This window comes from Ammospiza nelsoni, chromosome 12, assembly GCF_027579445.1.
Source record: "Ammospiza nelsoni isolate bAmmNel1 chromosome 12, bAmmNel1.pri, whole genome shotgun sequence".
NCBI lineage: Eukaryota > Metazoa > Chordata > Aves > Passeriformes > Passerellidae > Ammospiza > Ammospiza nelsoni.
In genome coordinates this window covers 18970000-18991264 of record NC_080644.1, presented here as the reverse complement: position 1 = coordinate 18991264, position 21265 = coordinate 18970000, and positions in this window count along the sequence as shown.

The following is a 21265-nucleotide window of genomic DNA, read 5'->3' as shown; positions in this document are numbered from 1 at the left end:
AGCCCGGGAGCGGTGCTTAGCTCCGGAGAGCCTCGTACCTTCGTCTTTAGCGTCTTTTGTGGTCTACATCCTAGCAGAAAGCTTTTCCACTCTGTCTGGCAAGGAAAACATGCGCCAGCGCAGAAAACATCTCCCATCGTGTTCTGGACGTTGCACGGAGGTCTGCCAAGTGTTTGCATAAAGAAATGAAAAGTTGTCCAAAATAACTTCCTATCGAATGTTCATGTGATTGGAAAAGTCAGGAAAGTGGTAAGGTACTGTTTTCTATCAGTTGGCAAGCTGCGCACACAATCCCAGTGTTGTACAGCTTCCTTCTTCACCTTTCCGATGCTGCCGCTCTCTCCGGCTCCCGGAGCCGAAGAAGCGGCTTCTTCGCGCAAAGACGATTGTACCGCTCACAGTGCTCTCTTAGCGCGGCTTCTGCCGAAAGAAGCCCGGGAGCGGCGCTTAGCTCCGGAGAGCATCGTCCCTTCGTCTTTAGCGTCTTTTGTGGTCTACATCCTAGCAGAAAGCTTTTCCACTCTGTCTGGCAAGGAAAACATGCGCCAGCACAGAAAACATCTCCCATCGTGTTCTGGACGTTGCACGGAGGTCTGCCAAGTGTTTGAAAGAAACAAAGAAAAGTTGTCCAAAAGAGCTTCCAATCGAATATTCATGTGATTGGAAACGTCAGGAAAGTGTAAGGTACTGTTTTCTATCAGTTGGCAAGCTGCGCACACAATCCCAGTGTTGTACAGCTTCCTTCTTCACCTTTCCGATGCTGCCGCTCTCTCCGGCTCCCGGAGCCGAAGAAGCGGCTTCTTCGCGCAAAGGCGATTGTACCGCTCACAGTGCTCTCTTAGCGCCGCTTCTGCCGAAAGAAGCCCGGGAGCGGTGCTTAGCTCCGGAGAGCCTCGTACCTTCGTCTTTAGCGTCTTTTGTGGTCTACATCCTAGCAGAAAGCTTTTCCACTCTGTCTGGCAAGGAAAACATGCGCCAGCGCAGAAAACATCTCCCATCGTGTTCTGGACGTTGCACGGAGGTCTGCCAAGTGTTTGCATAAAGAAATGAAAAGTTGTCCAAAATAACTTCCTATCGAATGTTCATGTGATTGGAAAAGTCAGGAAAGTGGTAAGGTACTGTTTTCTATCAGTTGGCAAGCTGCGCACACAATCCCAGTGTTGTACAGCTTCCTTCTTCACCTTTCCGATGCTGCCGCTCTCTCCGGCTCCCGGAGCCGAAGAAGCGGCTTCTTCGCGCAAAGACGATTGTACCGCTCACAGTGCTCTCTTAGCGCGGCTTCTGCCGAAAGAAGCCCGGGAGCGGCGCTTAACTCCGGAGAGCATCGTCCCTTCGTCTTTAGCGTCTTTTGTGGTCTACATCCTAGCAGAAAGCTTTTCCACTCTGTCTGGCAAGGAAAACCTGCGCCAGCACAGAAAACATCTCCCATCGTGTTCTGGACGTTGTACGGATGTCTGCCAAGTGTTTGAAAGAAACAAAGAAAAGTTGTCCAAAACAGCTTCCAATCGAATATTCATGAGATTGGAAACGTCAGGAAAGTTGTTAGGTACTGTTTTCTATCAGTTGGCAAGCTGCGCACACAATCCCAGTGTTGTACAGCTTCCTTCTTCACCTTTCCGATGCTGCCGCTCTCTCCGGCTCCCGGAGCCGAAGAAGCGGCTTCTTCGCGCAAAGACGATTGTACCGCTCACAGTGCTCTCTTAGCGCGGCTTCTGCCGAAAGAAGCCCGGGAGCGGCGCTTAACTCCGGAGAGCATCGTCCCTTCGTCTTTAGCGTCTTTTGTGGTCTACATCCTAGCAGAAAGCTTTTCCACTCTGTCTGGCAAGGAAAACATGCGCCAGCACAGAAAACATCTCCCATCGTGTTCTGGACGTTGCACGGAGGTCTGCCAAGTGTTTGAAAGAAACAAAGAAAAGTTGTCCAAAACAGCTTCCAATCGAATATTCATGTGATTGGAAACGTCAGGAAAGTGTAAGGTACTGTTTTCTATCAGTTGGCAAGCTGCGCACACAATCCCAGTGTTGTACAGCTTCCTTCTTCACCTTTCCGATGCTGCCGCTCTCTCCGGCTCCCGGAGCCGAAGAAGCGGCTTCTTCGCGCAAAGACGATTGTACCGCTCACAGTGCTCTCTTAGCGCGGCTTTTGCCGAAAGAAGCCCGGGAGCGGCGCTTAGCTCCGGAGAGCCTCGTACATTCGTCTTTAGCGTCTTTTGTGGTCTACATCCTAGCAGAAAGCTTTTCCACTCTGTCTGGCAAGGAAAACATGCGGGAGCACAGAAAACATCTCCCATCGTGTTCTGGACGTTGCACGGAGGTCTGCCAAGTGTTTGCATAAACGAAAGAAAAGTTGTCCAAAATAACTTCCTATCGAATGTTCATGTGATTGGAAAAGTCAGGAAAGTGGTAAGGTACTGTTTTCTATCAGTTGGCAAGCTGCGCACACAATCCCAGTGTTGTACAGATTCCTTCTTCACCTTTCCGATGCTGCCGCTCTCTCCGGCTCCCGGAGCCGAAGAAGCGGCTTCTTCGCGCAAAGACGATTGTACCGCTCACAGTGCTCTCTTAGCGCCGCTTCTGCCGAAATAAGCCCGGGAGCGGTGCTTAGCTCCGGAGAGCGTCGTCCCTTCGTCTTTAGCGTCTTTTGTGGTCTACATCCTAGCAGAAAGCTTTTCCACTCTGTCTGGCAAGGAAAACATGCGCCAGCACAGAAAACATCTCCCATCGTGTTCTGGACGTTGCACGGAGGTCTGCCAAGTGTTTGCATAAAGAAATGAAAAGTTGTCCAAAATAACTTCCTATCGAATGTTCATGTGATTGGAAAAGTCAGGAAAGTGGTAAGGTACTGTTTTCTATCAGTTGGCAAGCTGCGCACACAATCCCAGTGTTGTACAGATTCCTTCTTCACCTTTCCGATGCTGCCGCTCTCTCCGGCTCCCGGAGCCGAAGAAGCGGCTTCTTCGCGCAAAGACGATTGTACCGCTCACAGTGCTCTCTTAGCGCCGCTTCTGCCGAAAGAAGCCCGGGAGCGGTGCTTAGCTCCGGAGAGCGTCGTCCCTTCGTCTTTAGCGTCTTTTGTGGTCTACATCCTAGCAGAAAGCTTTTCCACTCTGTCTGGCAAGGAAAACATGCGCCAGCACAGAAAACATCTCCCATCGTGTTCTGGACGTTGCACGGAGGTCTGCCAAGTGTTTGAAAGAAACAAAGAAAAGTTGTCCAAAAGAGCTTCCAATCGAATATTCATGTGATTGGAAACGTCAGGAAAGTGTAAGGTACTGTTTTCTATCAGTTGGCAAGCTGCGCACACAATCCCAGTGTTGTACAGCTTCCTTCTTCACCTTTCCGATGCTGCCGCTCTCTCCGGCTCCCGGAGCCGAAGAAGCGGCTTCTTCACGCAAAGGCGATTGTACCGCTCACAGTGCTCTCTTAGCGCCGCTTCTGCCGAAAGAAGCCCGGGAGCGGTGCTTAGCTCCGGAGAGCCTCGTACCTTCGTCTTTAGCGTCTTTTGTGGTCTACATCCTAGCAGAAAGCTTTTCCACTCTGTCTGGCAAGGAAAACATGCGCCAGCGCAGAAAACATCTCCCATCGTGTTCTGGACGTTGCACGGAGGTCTGCCAAGTGTTTGCATAAAGAAATGAAAAGTTGTCCAAAATAACTTCCTATCGAATGTTCATGTGATTGGAAAAGTCAGGAAAGTGGTAAGGTACTGTTTTCTATCAGTTGGCAAGCTGCGCACACAATCCCAGTGTTGTACAGCTTCCTTCTTCACCTTTCCGATGCTGCCGCTCTCTCCGGCTCCCGGAGCCGAAGAAGCGGCTTCTTCGCGCAAAGACGATTGTACCGCTCACAGTGCTCTCTTAGCGCGGCTTCTGCCGAAAGAAGCCCGGGAGCGGCGCTTAACTCCGGAGAGCATCGTCCCTTCGTCTTTAGCGTCTTTTGTGGTCTACATCCTAGCAGAAAGCTTTTCCACTCTGTCTGGCAAGGAAAACCTGCGCCAGCACAGAAAACATCTCCCATCGTGTTCTGGACGTTGTACGGATGTCTGCCAAGTGTTTGAAAGAAACAAAGAAAAGTTGTCCAAAACAGCTTCCAATCGAATATTCATGAGATTGGAAACGTCAGGAAAGTTGTTAGGTACTGTTTTCTATCAGTTGGCAAGCTGCGCACACAATCCCAGTGTTGTACAGCTTCCTTCTTCACCTTTCCGATGCTGCCGCTCTCTCCGGCTCCCGGAGCCGAAGAAGCGGCTTCTTCGCGCAAAGACGATTGTACCGCTCACAGTGCTCTCTTAGCGCGGCTTCTGCCGAAAGAAGCCCGGGAGCGGCGCTTAACTCCGGAGAGCATCGTCCCTTCGTCTTTAGCGTCTTTTGTGGTCTACATCCTAGCAGAAAGCTTTTCCACTCTGTCTGGCAAGGAAAACATGCGCCAGCACAGAAAACATCTCCCATCGTGTTCTGGACGTTGCACGGAGGTCTGCCAAGTGTTTGAAAGAAACAAAGAAAAGTTGTCCAAAACAGCTTCCAATCGAATATTCATGTGATTGGAAACGTCAGGAAAGTGTAAGGTACTGTTTTCTATCAGTTGGCAAGCTGCGCACACAATCCCAGTGTTGTACAGCTTCCTTCTTCACCTTTCCGATGCTGCCGCTCTCTCCGGCTCCCGGAGCCGAAGAAGCGGCTTCTTCGCGCAAAGACGATTGTACCGCTCACAGTGCTCTCTTAGCGCGGCTTTTGCCGAAAGAAGCCCGGGAGCGGCGCTTAGCTCCGGAGAGCCTCGTACATTCGTCTTTAGCGTCTTTTGTGGTCTACATCCTAGCAGAAAGCTTTTCCACTCTGTCTGGCAAGGAAAACATGCGGGAGCACAGAAAACATCTCCCATCGTGTTCTGGACGTTGCACGGAGGTCTGCCAAGTGTTTGCATAAAGGAAAGAAAAGTTGTCCAAAATAACTTCCTATCGAATGTTCATGTGATTGGAAAAGTCAGGAAAGTGGTAAGGTACTGTTTTCTATCAGTTGGCAAGCTGCGCACACAATCCCAGTGTTGTACAGATTCCTTCTTCACCTTTCCGATGCTGCCGCTCTCTCCGGCTCCCGGAGCCGAAGAAGCGGCTTCTTCGCGCAAAGACGATTGTACCGCTCACAGTGCTCTCTTAGCGCCGCTTCTGCCGAAAGAAGCCCGGGAGCGGTGCTTAGCTCCGGAGAGCGTCGTCCCTTCGTCTTTAGCGTCTTTTGTGGTCTACATCCTAGCAGAAAGCTTTTCCACTCTGTCTGGCAAGGAAAACATGCGCCAGCACAGAAAACATCTCCCATCGTGTTCTGGACGTTGCACGGAGGTCTGCCAAGTGTTTGCATAAAGAAATGAAAAGTTGTCCAAAATAACTTCCTATCGAATGTTCATGTGATTGGAAAAGTCAGGAAAGTGGTAAGGTACTGTTTTCTATCAGTTGGCAAGCTGCGCACACAATCCCAGTGTTGTACAGATTCCTTCTTCACCTTTCCGATGCTGCCGCTCTCTCCGGCTCCCGGAGCCGAAGAAGCGGCTTCTTCGCGCAAAGACGATTGTACCGCTCACAGTGCTCTCTTAGCGCCGCTTCTGCCGAAAGAAGCCCGGGAGCGGTGCTTAGCTCCGGAGAGCGTCGTCCCTTCGTCTTTAGCGTCTTTTGTGGTCTACATCCTAGCAGAAAGCTTTTCCACTCTGTCTGGCAAGGAAAACCTGCGCCAGCACAGAAAACATCTCCCATCGTGTTCTGGACGTTGCACGGAGTTCTGCCAAGTGTTTGAAAGAAACAAAGAAAAGTTGTCCAAAACAGCTTCCAATCGAATATTCATGTGATTGGAAAAGTCAGGAAAGTGTAAGGTACTGTTTTCTATCAGTTGGCAAGCTGCGCACACAATCCCAGTGTTGTACAGCTTCCTTCTTCACTTTTCCGATGCTGCCGCTCTCTCCGGCTCCCGGAGCCGAAGAAGCGGCTTCTTCGCGCAAAGGCGATTGTACCGCTCACAGTGCTCTCTTAGCGCCGCTTCTGCCGAAAGAAGCCCGGGAGCGGTGCTTAGCTCCGGAGAGCCTCGTACCTTCGTCTTTAGCGTCTCTTGTGGTCTACATCCTAGCAGAAAGCTTTTCCACTCTGTCTGGCAAGGAAAACCTGCGCCAGCGCAGAAAACATCTCCCATCGTGTTCTGGACGTTGTACGGAGGTCTGCCAAGTGTTTGCATAAAGAAATGAAAAGTTGTCCAAAATAACTTCCTATCGAATGTTCATGTGATTGGAAAAGTCAGAAAAGTGGTAAGGTACTGTTTTCTATCAGTTGGCAAGCTGCGCACACAATCCCAGTGTTGTACAGCTTCCTTCTTCACCTTTCCGATGCTGCCGCTCTCTCCGGCTCCCGGAGCCGAAGAAGCGGCTTCTTCGCGCAAAGACGATTGTACCGCTCACAGTGCTCTCTTAGCGCCGCTTCTGCCGAAAGAAGCCCGGGAGCGGCGCTTAACTCCGGAGAGCATCGTCCCTTCGTCTTTAGCGTCTTTTGTGGTCTACATCCTAGCAGAAAGCTTTTCCACTCTGTCTGGCAAGGAAAACATGCGCCAGCACAGAAAACATCTCCCATCGTGTTCTGGACGTTGTACGGAGGTCTGCCAAGTGTTTGACAAGAAGAGAAGAAATGTTGTCCAAAACAGCTTCCAATCGAATATTCATGTGTTTGGAAAAGTCAGGAAAGTTGTAAGGTACTGTTTTCTATCAGTTGGCAAGCTGCGCACACAATCCCAGTGTTGTACAGCTTCCTTCTTCACCTTTCCGATGCTGCGGCTCTCTCCGGCTCCCGGAGCCGAAGAAGCGGCTTCTTCGCGCAAAGACGCTTGTACCGCTCACAGTGCTCTCTTAGCGCGGCTTCTGCCGAAAGAAGCCCGGGAGCGGCGCTTAACTCCGGAGAGCATCGTCCCTTCGTCTTTAGCGTCTTTTGTGGTCTACATCCTAGCAGAAAGCTTTTCCACTCTGTCTGGCAAGGAAAACCTGCGCCAGCACAGAAAACATCTCCCATCGTGTTCTGGACGTTGTACGGAGGTCTGCCAAGTGTTTGACAAGAAGAGAAGAAATGTTGTCCAAAACAGCTTCCAATCGAATATTCATGTGATTGGAAACGTCAGGAAAGTGTAAGGTACTGTTTTCTATCAGTTGGCAAGCTGCGCACACAATCCCAGTGTTGTACAGCTTCCTTCTTCACCTTTCCGATGCTGCCGCTCTCTCCGGCTCCCGGAGCCGAAGAAGCGGCTTCTTCGCGCAAAGACGATTGTACCGCTCACAGTGCTCTCTTAGCGCCGCTTCTGCCGAAAGAAGCCCGGGAGCGGTGCTTAGCTCCGGAGAGCCTCGTACCTTCGTCTTTAGCGTCTCTTGTGGTCTACATCCTAGCAGAAAGCTTTTCCACTCAGTCTGGCAAGGAAAACATGCGCCAGCACAGAAAACATCTCCCATCGTGTTCTGGACGTTGCACGGATGTCTGCCAAGTGTTTGAAAGAAACAAAGAAAAGTTGTCCAAAACAGCTTCCAATCGAATATTCATGTGATTGGAAAAGTCAGGAAAGTGGTAAGGTACTGTTTTCTATCAGTTGGTAAGCTGCGCACACAATCCCAGTGTTGTACAGCTTCCTTCTTCACCTTTCCAATGCTGCCGCTCTCTCCGGCTCCCGGAGCCGAAGAAGCGGCTTCTTCGCGCAAAGGCGATTGTACCGCTCACAGTGCTCTCTTAGCGCCGCTTCTGCCGAAAGAAGCCCGGGAGCGGTGCTTAGCTCCGGAGAGCCTCGTACCTTCGTCTTTAGCGTCTTTTGTGGTCTACATCCTAGCAGAAAGCTTTTCCACTCTGTCTGGCAAGGAAAACATGCGCCAGCGCAGAAAATATCTCCCATCGTGTTCTGGATGTTGCACGGAGGTCTGCCAAGTGTTTGCATAAAGAAATGAAAAGTCGTCCAAAATAACTTCCTATCGAATGTTCATGTGATTGGAAAAGTCAGGAAAGTGGTAAGGTACTGTTTTCTATCAGGTTGCAAGCTGCGCACACAATCCCAGTGTTGTACAGCTTCCTTCTTCACCTTTCGATGCTGCCGCTCTTCCGGAGCCGAAGAAGCGGCTTATTTTTTTCTTTCTTCTCTCTCCGCTCCCCTAGCCCCAGAACCGCCTCGCGCAAAGACGATTGTACCGCTCACAGTGCTCTCTTAGCGCCGCATCTGCCGAAAGAGGCCCGGGAGCGGCGCTTAACTCCGGAGAGCATCGTCCCTTCGTCTTTAGCGTCTTTTGTGGTCTACATCCTAGCAGAAAGCTTTTCCACTCTGTCTGGCAAGGAAAACATGCGCCAGCACAGAAAACATCTCCCATCGTGTTCTGGACGTTGTACGGAGGTCTGCCAAGTGTTTGCATAAAGAAATGAAAAGTTTTCCAAAATAACTTCCTATCGAATGTTCATGTGATTGGAAAAGTCAGGAAAGTGGTAAGGTACTGTTTTCTATCAGTTGGCAAGCTGCGCACACAATCCCAGTGTTGTACAGCTTCCTTCTTCACCTTTCCGATGCTGCCGCTCTCTCCGGCTCCCGGAGCCGAAGAAGCGGCTTCTTCGCGCAAAGGCGATTGTACCGCTCACAGTGCTCTCTTAGCGCCGCTTCTGCCGAAAGAAGCCCGGGAGCGGCGCTTAGCTCCGGAGAGCATCGTACCTTCGTCTTTAGCGTCTTTTGTGGTCTACATCCTAGCAGAAAGCTTTTCCACTCTGTCTGGCAAGGAAAACCTGCGCCAGCACAGAAAACATCTCCCATCGTGTTCTGGACGTTGTACGGAGGTCTGCCAAGTGTTTGACAAGAAGAGAAGAAATGTTGTCCAAAACAGCTTCCAATCGAATATTCATGTGATTGGAAAAGTCAGGAAAGTTGTAAGGTACTGTTTTCTATCAGTTGGCAAGCTGCGCACACAATCCCAGTGTTGTACAGCTTCCTTCTTCACCTTTCCGATGCTGCCGCTCTCTCCGGCTCCCGGAGCCGAAGAAGCGGCTTCTTCGCGCAAAGACGCTTGTACCGCTCACAGTGCTCTCTTAGCGCGGCTTCTGGCGAAAGAAGCCCGGGAGCGGCGCTTAACTCCGGAGAGCATCGTCCCTTCGTCTTTAGCGTCTTTTGTGGTCTACATCCTAGCAGAAAGCTTTTCCACTCTGTCTGGCAAGGAAAACCTGCGCCAGCACAGAAAACATCTCCCATCTTGTTCTGGACGTTGTAGGGAGGTCTGCCAAGTGTTTGAAATAAACAAAGAAAAGTTGTCCAAAAGAGCTTCCAATCGAATATTCCTGTGATTGGAAATGTCAGCAAAGTGTAAGGTACTGTTTTCTATCAGTTGGCAAGCTGCGCACACAATCCCAGTGTTGTACAGCTTCCTTCTTCACCTTTCCGATGCTGCCGCTCTCTCCGGCTCCCGGAGCCGAAGAAGCGGCTTCTTCGCGCAAAGACGATTGTACCGCTCACAGTGCTCTCTTAGCGCCGCTTCTGCCGAAAGAAGCCCGGGAGCGGCGCTTAACTCCGGAGAGCATCGTCCCTTCGTCTTTAGCGTCTTTTGTGGTCTACATCCTAGCAGAAAGCTTTTCCACTCTGTCTGGCAAGGAAAACCTGCGCCAGCGCAGAAAACATCTCCCATCATGTTCTGGACGTTGCACGGAGGTCTGCCAAGTGTTTGAAAGAAACAATAAAAAAGTTGTCCAAAATAACTTCCTATCGAATGTTCATGTGATTGGAAAAGTCAGGAAAGTGGTAAGGTACTGTTTTCTATCAGTTGGCAAGCTGCGCACACAATCCCAGTGTTGTACAGCTTCCTTCTTCACCTTTCCGATGCTGCCGCTCTCTCCGGCTCCCGGAGCCGAAGAAGCGGCTTCTTCGCGCAAAGACGATTGTACCGCTCACAGTGCTCTCTTAGCGCCGCTTCTGCCGAAAGAAGCCCGGGAGCGGCGCTTAGCTCCGGAGAGCATCGTACCTTCGTCTTTAGCGTCTTTTGTGGTCTACATCCTAGCAGAAAGCTTTTCCACTCTGTCTGGCAAGGAAAACATGCGCCAGCACAGAAAACATCTCCCATCGTGTTCTGGACGTTGCACGGAGGTCTGCCAAGTGTTTGAAAGAAACAAAGAAAAGTTGTCCAAAACAGCTTCCAATCGAATATTCATGTGATTGGAAAAGTCAGGAAAGTGGTAAGGTACTGTTTTCTATCAGTTGGCAAGCTGCGCACACAATCCCAGTGTTGTACAGCTTCCTTCTTCACCTTTCCGATGCTGCCGCTCTCTCCGGCTCCCGGAGCCGAAGAAGCGGCTTCTTCGCGCAAAGACGATTGTACCGCTCACAGTGCTCTCTTAGCGCCGCTTCTGCCGAAAGAAGCCCGGGAGCGGTGCTTAGCTCCGGAGAGCCTCGTACCTTCGTCTTTAGCGTCTCTTGTGGTCTACATCCTAGCAGAAAGCTTTTCCACTCAGTCTGGCAAGGAAAACCTGCGCCAGCGCAGAAAACATCTCCCATCGTGTTCTGGACGTTGCACGGAGGTCTGCCAAGTGTTTGCATAAAGAAATGAAAAGTTGTCCAAAATAACTTCCTATCGAATGTTCATGTGATTGGAAAAGTCAGGAAAGTGGTAAGGTACTGTTTTCTATCAGTTGGCAAGCTGCGCACACAATCCCAGTGTTGTACAGCTTCCTTCTTCACCTTTCCGATGCTGCCGCTCTCTCCGGCTCCCGGAGCCGAAGAAGCGGCTTCTTCGCGCAAAGACGATTGTACCACTCACAGTGCTCTCTTAGCGCGGCTTCTGCCGAAAGAAGCCCGGGAGCGGCGCTTAGCTCCGGAGAGCCTCGTCCCTTTGTCTTTAGCGTCTTTTGTGGTCTACATCCTAGCAGAAAGCTTTTCCACTCTGTCTGGCAAGGAAAACATGCGCCAGCACAGAAAACATCTCCCATCGTGTTCTGGACGTTGCACAGAGGTCTGCCAAGTGTTTGCATAAAGAAATGAAAAGTTGTCCAAAATAACTTCCTATCGAATGTTCATGTGATTGGAAAAGTCAGGAAAGTGGTAAGGTACTGTTTTCTATCAGTTGGCAAGCTGCGCACACAATCCCAGTGTTGTACAGCTTCCTTCTTCACCTTTCCGATGCTGCCGCTCTCTCCGGCTCCCGGAGCCGAAGAAGCGGCTTCTTCGCGCAAAGACGATTGTACCGCTCACAGTGCTCTCTTAGCGCCGCTTCTGCCGAAAGAAGCCCGGGAGCGGCGCTTAACTCCGGAGAGCATCGTCCCTTCGTCTTTAGCGTCTTTTGTGGTCTACATCCTAGCAGAAAGCTTTTCCACTCTGTCTGGCAAGGAAAACATGCGCCAGCACAGAAAACATCTCCCATCGTGTTCTGGACGTTGCACGGAGGTCTGCCAAGTGTTTGCTTAAAGAAATGAAAAGTTGTCCAAAATAACTTCCTATCGAATGTTCATGTGATTGGAAAAGTCAGGAAAGTGGTAAGGTACTGTTTTCTATCAGTTGGCAAGCTGCGCACACAATCCCAGTGTTGTACAGCTTCCTTCTTCACCTTTCCGATGCTGCCGCTCTCTCCGGCTCCCGGAGCCGAAGAAGCGGCTTCTTCGCGCAAAGACGATTGTACCGCTCACAGTGCTCTCTTAGCGCCGCTTCTGCCGAAAGAAGCCCGGGAGCGGCGCTTAACTCCGGAGAGCATCGTCCCTTCGTCTTTAGCGTCTTTTGTGGTCTACATCCTAGCAGAAAGCTTTTCCACTCTGTCTGGCAAGGAAAACATGCGCCAGCACAGAAAACATCTCCCATCGTGTTCTGGACGTTGCACGGAGGTCTGCCAAGTGTTTGCATAAAGAAATGAAAAGTTGTCCAAAATAACTTCCTATCGAATGTTCATGTGATTGGAAAAGTCAGGAAAGTGGTAAGGTACTGTTTTCTATCAGTTGGCAAGCTGCGCACACAATCCCAGTGTTGTACAGCTTCCTTCTTCACCTTTCCGATGCTGCCGCTCTCTCTGGCTCCCGGAGCCGAAGAAGCGGCTTCTTCGCGCAAAGACGATTGTACCGCTCACAGTGCTCTCTTAGCGCCGCTTCTGCCGAAAGAAGCCCGGGAGCGGCGCTTAACTCCGGAGAGCATCGTCCCTTCGTCTTTAGCGTCTTTTGTGGTCTACATCCTAGCAGAAAGCTTTTCCACTCTGTCTGGCAAGGAAAACATGCGAGAGCACAGAAAACATCTCCCATCGTGTTCTGGACGTTGTACGGAGGTCTGCCAAGTGTTTGCATAAAGAAATGAAAAGTTGTCCAAAATAACTTCCTATCGAATGTTCATGTGATTGGAAAAGTCAGGAAAGTGGTAAGGTACTGTTTTCTATCAGTTGGCAAGCTGCGCACACAATCCCAGTGTTGTACAGCTTCCTTCTTCACCTTTCCGATGCTGCCGCTCTCTCCGGCTCCCGGAGCCGAAGAAGCGGCTTCTTCGCGCAAAGGCGATTGTACCGCTCACAGTGCTCTCTTAGCGCCGCTTCTGTCGAAAGAAGCCCGGGAGCGGTGCTTAGCTCCGGAGAGCATCGTACCTTCGTCTTTAGCGTCTTTTGTGGTCTACATCCTAGCAGAAAGCTTTTCCACTCTGTCTGGCAAGGAAAACCTGCGCCAGCACAGAAAACATCTCCCATCGTGTTCTGGACGTTGTACGGAGGTCTGCCAAGTGTTTGACAAGAAGAGAAGAAATGTTGTCCAAAACAGCTTCCAATCGAATATTCATGTGATTGGAAAAGTCAGGAAAGTTGTAAGGTACTGTTTTCTATCAGTTGGCAAGCTGCGCACACAATCCCAGTGTTGTACAGCTTCCTTCTTCACCTTTCCGATGCTGCCGCTCTCTCCGGCTCCCGGAGCCGAAGAAGCGGCTTCTTCGCGCAAAGACGCTTGTACCGCTCACAGTGCTCTCTTAGCGCGGCTTCTGCCGAAAGAAGCCCGGGAGCGGCGCTTAACTCCGGAGAGCATCGTCCCTTCGTCTTTAGCGTCTTTTGTGGTCTACATCCTAGCAGAAAGCTTTTCCACTCTGTCTGGCAAGGAAAACCTGCGCCAGCACAGAAAACATCTCCCATCGTGTTCTGGACGTTGTACGGAGGTCTGCCAAGTGTTTGAAAGAAACAAAGAAAAGTTGTCCAAAACAGCTTCCAATCGAATATTCATGTGATTGGAAACGTCAGGAAAGTGTAAGGTACTGTTTTCTATCAGTTGGCAAGCTGCGCACACAATCCCAGTGTTGTACAGCTTCCTTCTTCACCTTTCCGATGCTGCCGCTCTCTCCGGCTCCCGGAGCCGAAGAAGCGGCTTCTTCGCGCAAAGACGATTGTACCACTCACAGTGCTCTCTTAGCGCCGCTTCTGCCGAAAGAAGCCCGGGAGCGGTGCTTAGCTCCGGAGAGCCTCGTACCTTCGTCTTTAGCGTCTCTTGTGGTCTACATCCTAGCAGAAAGCTTTTCCACTCTGTCTGGCAAGGAAAACATGCGCCAGCACAGAAAACATCTCCCATCGTGTTCTGGACGTTGCACGGAGGTCTGCCAAGTGTTTGAAAGAAACAAAGAAAAGTTGTCCAAAACAGCTTCCAATCGAATATTCATGTGATTGGAAACGTCAGGAAAGTGGTAAGGTACTGTTTTCTATCAGTTGGCAAGCTGCGCACACAATCCTAGTGTTGTACAGCTTCCTTCTTCACCTTTCCGATGCTGCCGCTCTCTCCGGCTCCCGGAGCCGAAGAAGCGGCTTCTTCGCGCAAAGACGATTGTACCGCTCACAGTGCTCTCTTAGCGCGGCTTCTGCCGAAAGAAGCCCGGGAGCGGCGCTTAACTCCGGAGAGCATCGTCCCTTCGTCTTTAGCGTCTTTTGTGGTCTACATCCTAGCAGAAAGCTTTTCCACTCTGTCTGGCAAGGAAAACCTGCGCCAGCACAGAAAACATCTCCCATCGTGTTCTGGACGTTGTACGGAGGTCTGCCAAGTGTTTGAAAGAAACAAAGAAAAGTTGTCCAAAACAGCTTCCAATCGAATATTCATTTGATTGGAAACGTCAGGAAAGTGTAAGGTACTGTTTTCTATCAGTTGGCAAGCTGCGCACACAATCCCAGTGTTGTACAGCTTCCTTCTTCACCTTTGCGATGCTGCCGCTCTCTCCGGCTCCCGGAGCCGAAGAAGCGGCTTCTTCGCGCAAAGACGATTGTACCGCTCACAGTGCTCTCTTAGCGCCGCTTCTGCCGAAAGAAGCCCGGGAGCGGTGCTTAGCTCCGGAGAGCATCGTACCTTCGTCTTTAGCGTCTCTTGTGGTCTACATCCTAGCAGAAAGCTTTTCCACTCTGTCTGGCAAGGAAAACATGCGCCAGCGCAGAAAACATCTCCCATCGTGTTCTGGACGTTGCACGGAGGTCTGCCAAGTGTTTGCATAAAGAAATGAAAAGTTGTCCAAAATAACTTCCTATCGAATGTTCATGTGATTGGAAAAGTCAGGAAAGTGGTAAGGTACTGTTTTCTATCAGTTGGCAAGCTGCGCACACAATCCCAGTGTTGTACAGCTTCCTTCTTCACCTTTCCGATGCTGCCGCTCTCTCCGGCTCCCGGAGCCGAAGAAGCGGCTTCTTCGCGCAAAGACGGTTGTACCGCTCACAGTGCTCTCTTAGCGCCGCTTCTGCCGAAAGAAGCCCGGGAGCGGTGCTTAGTTCCGGAGAGCATCGTCCCTTCGTCTTTAGCGTCTTTTGTGGTCTACATCCTAGCAGAAAGCTTTTCCACTCTGTCTGGCAAGGAAAACATGCGCCAGCACAGAAAACATCTCCCATCGTGTTCTGGACGTTGCACGGAGGTCTGCCAAGTGTTTGCATAAAGAAATGAAAAGTTGTCCAAAATAACTTCCTATCGAATGTTCATGTGATTGGAAAAGTCAGGAAAGTGGTAAGGTACTGTTTTCTATCAGTTGGCAAGCTGCGCACACAATCCCAGTGTTGTACAGCTTCCTTCTTCACCTTTCCGATGCTGCCGCTCTCTCCGGCTCCCGGAGCCGAAGAAGCGGCTTCTTCGCGCAAAGACGATTGTACCGCTCACAGTGCTCTCTTAGCGCCGCTTCTGCCGAAAGAAGCCCGGGAGCGGCGCTTAACTCCGGAGAGCATCGTCCCTTTGTCTTTAGCGTCTTTTGTGGTCTACATCCTAGCAGAAAGCTTTTCCACTCTGTCTGGCAAGGAAAACATGCGCCAGCACAGAAAACATCTCCCATCGTGTTCTGGACGTTGTACGGAGGTCTGCCAAGTGTTTGCATAAAGAAATGAAAAGTTGTCCAAAATAACTTCCTATCGAATGTTCATGTGATTGGAAAAGTCAGGAAAGTGGTAAGGTACTGTTTTCTATCAGTTGGCAAGCTGCGCACACAATCCCAGTGTTGTACAGCTTCCTTCTTCACCTTTGCGATGCTGCCGCTCTCTCCGGCTCCCGGAGCCGAAGAAGCGGCTTCTTCGCGCAAAGACGCTTGTACCGCTCACAGTGCTCTCTTAGCGCCGCTTCTGCCGAAAGAAGCCCGGGAGCGGCGCTTAACTCCGGAGAGCATCGTCCCTTCGTCTTTAGCGTCTTTTGTGGTCTACATCCTAGCAGAAAGCTTTTCCACTCTGTCTGGCAAGGAAAACCTGCGCCAGCACAGAAAACATCTCCCATCGTGTTCTGGACGTTGTACGGAGGTCTGCCAAGTGTTTGAAAGAAACAAAGAAAAGTTGTCCAAAAGAGCTTCCAATCGAATATTCATGTGATTGGAAACGTCAGGAAAGTGTAAGGTACTGTTTTCTATCAGTTGGCAAGCTGCGCACACAATCCCAGTGTTGTACAGCTTCCTTCTTCACCTTTCCGATGCTGCCGCTCTCTCCGGCTCCCGGAGCCGAAGAAGCGGCTTCTTCGCGCAAAGACGATTGTACCGCTCACAGTGCTCTCTTAGCGCCGCTTCTGCCGAAAGAAGCCCGGGAGCGGTGCTTAGCTCCGGAGAGCCTCGTACCTTCGTCTTTAGCGTCTCTTGTGGTCTACATCCTAGCAGAAAGCTTTTCCACTCTCTCTGGCAAGGAAAACATGCGCCAGCACAGAAAACATCTCCCATCGTGTTCTGGACGTTGCACGGAGGTCTGCCAAGTGTTTGCATAAAGAAATGAAAAGTTGTCCAAAATAACTTCCTATCGAATGTTCATGTGATTGGAAAAGTCAGGAAAGTGGTAAGGTACTGTTTTCTATCAGTTGGCAAGCTGCGCACACAATCCCAGTGTTGTACAGCTTCCTTCTTCACCTTTCCGATGCTGCCGCTCTCTCCGGCTCCCGGAGCCGAAGAAGCGGCTACTTCGCGCAAAGACGATTGTACCGCTCACAGTGCTCTCTTAGCGCGGCTTCTGCTGAAAGAAGCCCGGGAGCGGCGCTTAACTCCGGAGAGCATCGTCCCTTCGTCTTTAGCGTCTTTTGTGGTCTACATCCTAGCAGAAAGCTTTTCCACTCTGTCTGGCAAGGAAAACATGCGCCAGCACAGAAAACATCTCCCATCGTGTTCTGGACGTTGCACGGAGGTCTGCCAAGTGTTTGCATAAAGAAATGAAAAGTTGTCCAAAAAAACTTCCTATCGAATGTTCATGTGATTGGAAAAGTCAGGAAAGTGGTAAGGTACTGTTTTCTATCAGTTGGCAAGCTGCGCACACAATCCCAGTGTTGTACAGCTTCCTTCTTCACCTTTCCGATGCTGCCGCTCTCTCCGGCTCCCGGAGCCGAAGAAGCGGCTTCTTCGCGCAAAGACGATTGTACCGCTCACAGTGCTCTCTTAGCGCCGCTTCTGCCGAAAGAAGCCCGGGAGCGGCGCTTAACTCCGGAGAGCATCGTCCCTTCGTCTTTAGCGTCTTTTGTGGTCTACATCCTAGCAGAAAGCTTTTCCACTCTGTCTGGCAAGGAAAACATGCGCCAGAACAGAAAACATCTCCCATCGTGTTCTGGACGTTGTACGGAGGTCTGCCAAGTGTTTGCATAAAGAAATGAAAAGTTGTCCAAAATAACTTCCTATCGAATGTTCATGTGATTGGAAACGTCAGGAAAGTGGTAAGGTACTGTTTTCTATCAGTTGGCAAGCTGCGCACACAATCCCAGTGTTGTACAGCTTCCTTCTTCACCTTTCCGATGCTGCCGCTCTCTCCGGCTCCCGGAGCCGAAGAAGCGGCTTCTTCGCGCAAAGGCGATTGTACCGCTCACAGTGCTCTCTTAGCGCCGCTTCTGCCGAAAGAAGCCCGGGAGCGGTGCTTAGCTCCGGAGAGCATCGTACCTTCGTCTTTAGCGTCTTTTGTGGTCTACATCCTAGCAGAAAGCTTTTCCACTCTGTCTGGCAAGGAAAACCTGCGCCAGCACAGAAAACATCTCCCATCGTGTTCTGGACGTTGTACCGAGGTCTGCCAAGTGTTTGACAAGAAGAGAAGAAATGTTGTCCAAAACAGCTTCCAATCGAATATTCATGTGATTGGAAAAGTCAGGAAAGTTGTAAGGTACTGTTTTCTATCAGTTGGCAAGCTGCGCACACAATCCCAGTGTTGTACAGCTTCCTTCTTCACCTTTCCGATGCTGCCGCTCTCTCCGGCTCCCGGAGCCGAAGAAGCGGCTTCTTCGCGCAAAGACGCTTGTACCGCTCACAGTGCTCTCTTAGCGCGGCTTCTGCCGAAAGAAGCCCGGGAGCGGCGCTTAACTCCGGATAGCCTCGTCCCTTCGTCTTTAGCTTCTTTTGTGGTCTACATCCTAGCAGAAAGCTTTTCCACTCTGTCTGGCAAGGAAAACCTGCGCCAGCACAGAAAACATCTCCCATCGTGTTCTGGACGTTGTACGGATGTCTGCCAAGTGTTTGAAAGAAACAAAGAAAAGTTGTCCAAAACAGCTTCCAATCGAATATTCATGTGATTGGAAACGTCAGGAAAGTGTAAGGTACTGTTTTCTATCAGTTGGCAAGCTGCGCACACAATCCCAGTGTTGTACAGCTTCCTTCTTCACCTTTCCGATGCTGCCGCTCTCTCCGGCTCCCGGAGCCGAAGAAGCGGCTTCTTCGCGCAAAGACGATTGTACCGCTCACAGTGCTCTCTTAGCGCCGCTTCTGCCGAAAGAAGCCCGGGAGCGGCGCTTAGCTCCGGAGAGCGTCGTCCCTTCGTCTTTAGCGTCTTTTGTGGTCTACATCCTAGCAGAAAGCTTTTCCACTCTGTCTGGCAAGGAAAACCTGCGCCAGCGCAGAAAACATCTCCCATCGTGTTCTGGACGTTGTACGGAGGTCTGCCAAGTGTTTGAAAGAAACAAAGAAAAGTTGTCCAAAAGAGCTTCCAATCGAATATTCCTGTGATTGGAAATGTCAGGAAAGTGTAAGGTACTGTTTTCTATCAGTTGGCAAGCTGCGCACACAATCCCAGTGTTGTACAGCTTCCTTCTTCACCTTTCCGATGCTGCCGCTCTCTCCGGCTCCCGGAGCCGAAGAAGCGGCTTCTTCGCGCAAAGACGATTGTACCGCTCACAGTGCTCTCTTAGCGCCGCTTCTGCCGAAAGAAGCCCGGGAGCGGCGCTTAGCTCCGGAGAGCTTCGTCCCTTCGTCTTTAGCGTCTTTTGTGGTCTACATCCTAGCAGAAAGCTTTTCCACTCTGTCTGGCAAGGAAAACATGCGCGAGCACAGAAAACATCTCCCATCGTGTTCTGGACGTTGCACGGAGGTCTGCCAAGTGTTTGAAAGAAACAATAAAAAAGTTGTCCAAAACAGCTTCCAATCGAATATTCATGTGATTGGAAAAGTCAGGAAAGTGTAAGGTACTGTTTTCTATCAGTTGGCAAGCTGCGCACACAATCCCAGTGTTGTACAGCTTCCTTCTTCACCTTTCCGATGCTGCCGCTCTCTCCGGCTCCCGGAGCCGAAGAAGCGGCTTCTTCGCGCAAAGACGATTGTACCGCTCACAGTGCTCTCTTAGCGCCGCTTCTGCCGAAAGAAGCCCGGGAGCGGCGCTTAACTCCGGAGAGCATCGTCCCTTCGTCTTTAGCGTCTTTTGTGGTCTACATCCTAGCAGAAAGCTTTTCCACTCTGTCTGGCAAGGAAAACCTGCGCCAGCGCAGAAAACATCTCCCATCGTGTTCTGGACGTTGCACGGAGGTCTGCCAAGTGTTTGAAAGAAACAATAAAAAAGTTGTCCAAAATAACTTCCTATCGAATGTTCATGTGATTGGAAAAGTCAGGAAAGTGGTAAGGTACTGTTTTCTATCAGTTGGCAAGCTGCGCACACAATCCCAGTGTTGTACAGCTTCCTTCTTCACCTTTCCGATGCTGCCGCTCTCTCCGGCTCCCGGAGCCGAAGAAGCGGCTTCTTCGCGCAAAGACGATTGTACCGCTCACAGTGCTCTCTTAGCGCGGCTTCTGCCGAAAGAAGCCCGGCAGCAGCGCTTAGCTCCGGAGAGCATCGTACCTTCGTCTTTAGCGTCTTTTGTGGTCTACATCCTAGCAGAAAGCTTTTCCACTCTGTCTGGCAAGGAAAACATGCGCCAGCACAGAAAACATCTCCCATCGTGTTCTGGACGTTGCACGGAGGTCTGCCAAGTGTTTGAAAGAAACAAAGAAAAGTTGTCCAAAACAGCTTCCAATCGAATATTCATGTGATTGGAAAAGTCAGGAAAGTGGTAAGGTACTGTTTTCTATCAGTTGGCAAGCTGCGCACACAATCCCAGTGTTGTACAGCTTCCTTCTTCACCTTTCCGATGCTGCCGCTCTCTCCGGCTCCCGGAGCCGAAGAAGCGGCTTCTTCGCGCAAAGACGATTGTACCGCTCACAGTGCTCTCTTAGCGCCGCTTCTGCCGAAAGAAGCCCGGGAGCGGTGCTTAGCTCCGGAGAGCCTCGTACCTTCGTCTTTAGCGTCTTTTGTGGTCTACATCCTAGCAGAAAGCTTTTCCACTCAGTCTGGCAAGGAAAACCTGCGCCAGCACAGAAAACATCTCCCATCGTGTTCTGGACGTTGTACAGAGGTCTGCCAAGTGTTTGAAAGAAACAAAGAAAAGTTGTCCAAAACAGCTTCCAATCGAATATTCCTGTGATTGGAAATGTCAGGAAAGTGTAAGGTACTGTTTTCTATCAGTTGGCAAGCTGCGCACACAATCCCAGTGTTGTACAGCTTCCTTCTTCACCTTTCCGATCATGCCGCTCTCTCCGGCTCCCGGAGCCGAAGAAGCGGCTTCTTCGCGCAAAGACGATTGTACCGCTCACAGTGCTCTCTTAGCGCCGCTTCTGCCGAAAGAAGCCCGGGAGCGGCGCTTAGCTCCGGAGAGCTTCGTCCCTTCGTCTTTAGCGTCTTTTGTGGTCTACATCCTAGCAGAAAGCTTTTCCACTCTGTCTGGCAAGGAAAACATGCGCGAGCACAGAAAACATCTCCCATCGTGTTCTGGACGTTGCACGGAGGTCTGCCAAGTGTTTGAAAGAAACAATAAAAAAGTTGTCCAAAACAGCTTCCAATCGAATGTTCATGTGATTGGAAAAGTCAGGAAAGTGTAAGGTACTGTTTTCTATCAGTTGGCAAGCTGCGCACACAATCCCAGTGTTGTACAGCTTCCTTCTTCACCTTTCTGATGCTGCCGCTCTCTCCGGCTCCCGGAGCCGAAGAAGCGGCTTCTTCGCGCAAAGACGATTGTACCGCTCACAGTGCTCTCTTAGCGCCGCTTCTGCCGAAAGAAGCCCGGGAGCGGCGCTTAACTCCGGAGAGCATCGTCCCTTCGTCTTTAGCGTCTTTTGTGGTCTACATCCTAGCAGAAAGCTTTTCCACTCTGTCTGGCAAGGAAAACCTGCGCCAGCGCAGAAAACATCTCCCATCGTGTTCTGGACGTTGCACGGAGGTCTGCCAAGTGTTTGAAAGAAACAATAAAAAAGTTGTCCAAAATAACTTCCTATCGAATGTTCATGTGATTGGAAAAGTCAGGAAAGTGGTAAGGTACTGTTTTCTATCAGTTGGCAAGCTGCGCACACAATCCCAGTGTTGTACAGCTTCCTTCTTCACCTTTCCGATGCTGCCGCTCTCTCCGGCTCCCGGAGCCGAAGAAGCGGCTTCTTCGCGCAAAGACGATTGTACCGCTCACAGTGCTCTCTTAGCGCCGCTTCTGCCGAAAGAAGCCCGGGAGCGGTGCTTAGCTCCGGAGAGCCTCGTACCTTCGTCTTTAGCGTCTCTTGTGGTCTACATCCTAGCAGAAAGCTTTTCCACTCAGTCTGGCAAGGAAAACCTGCGCC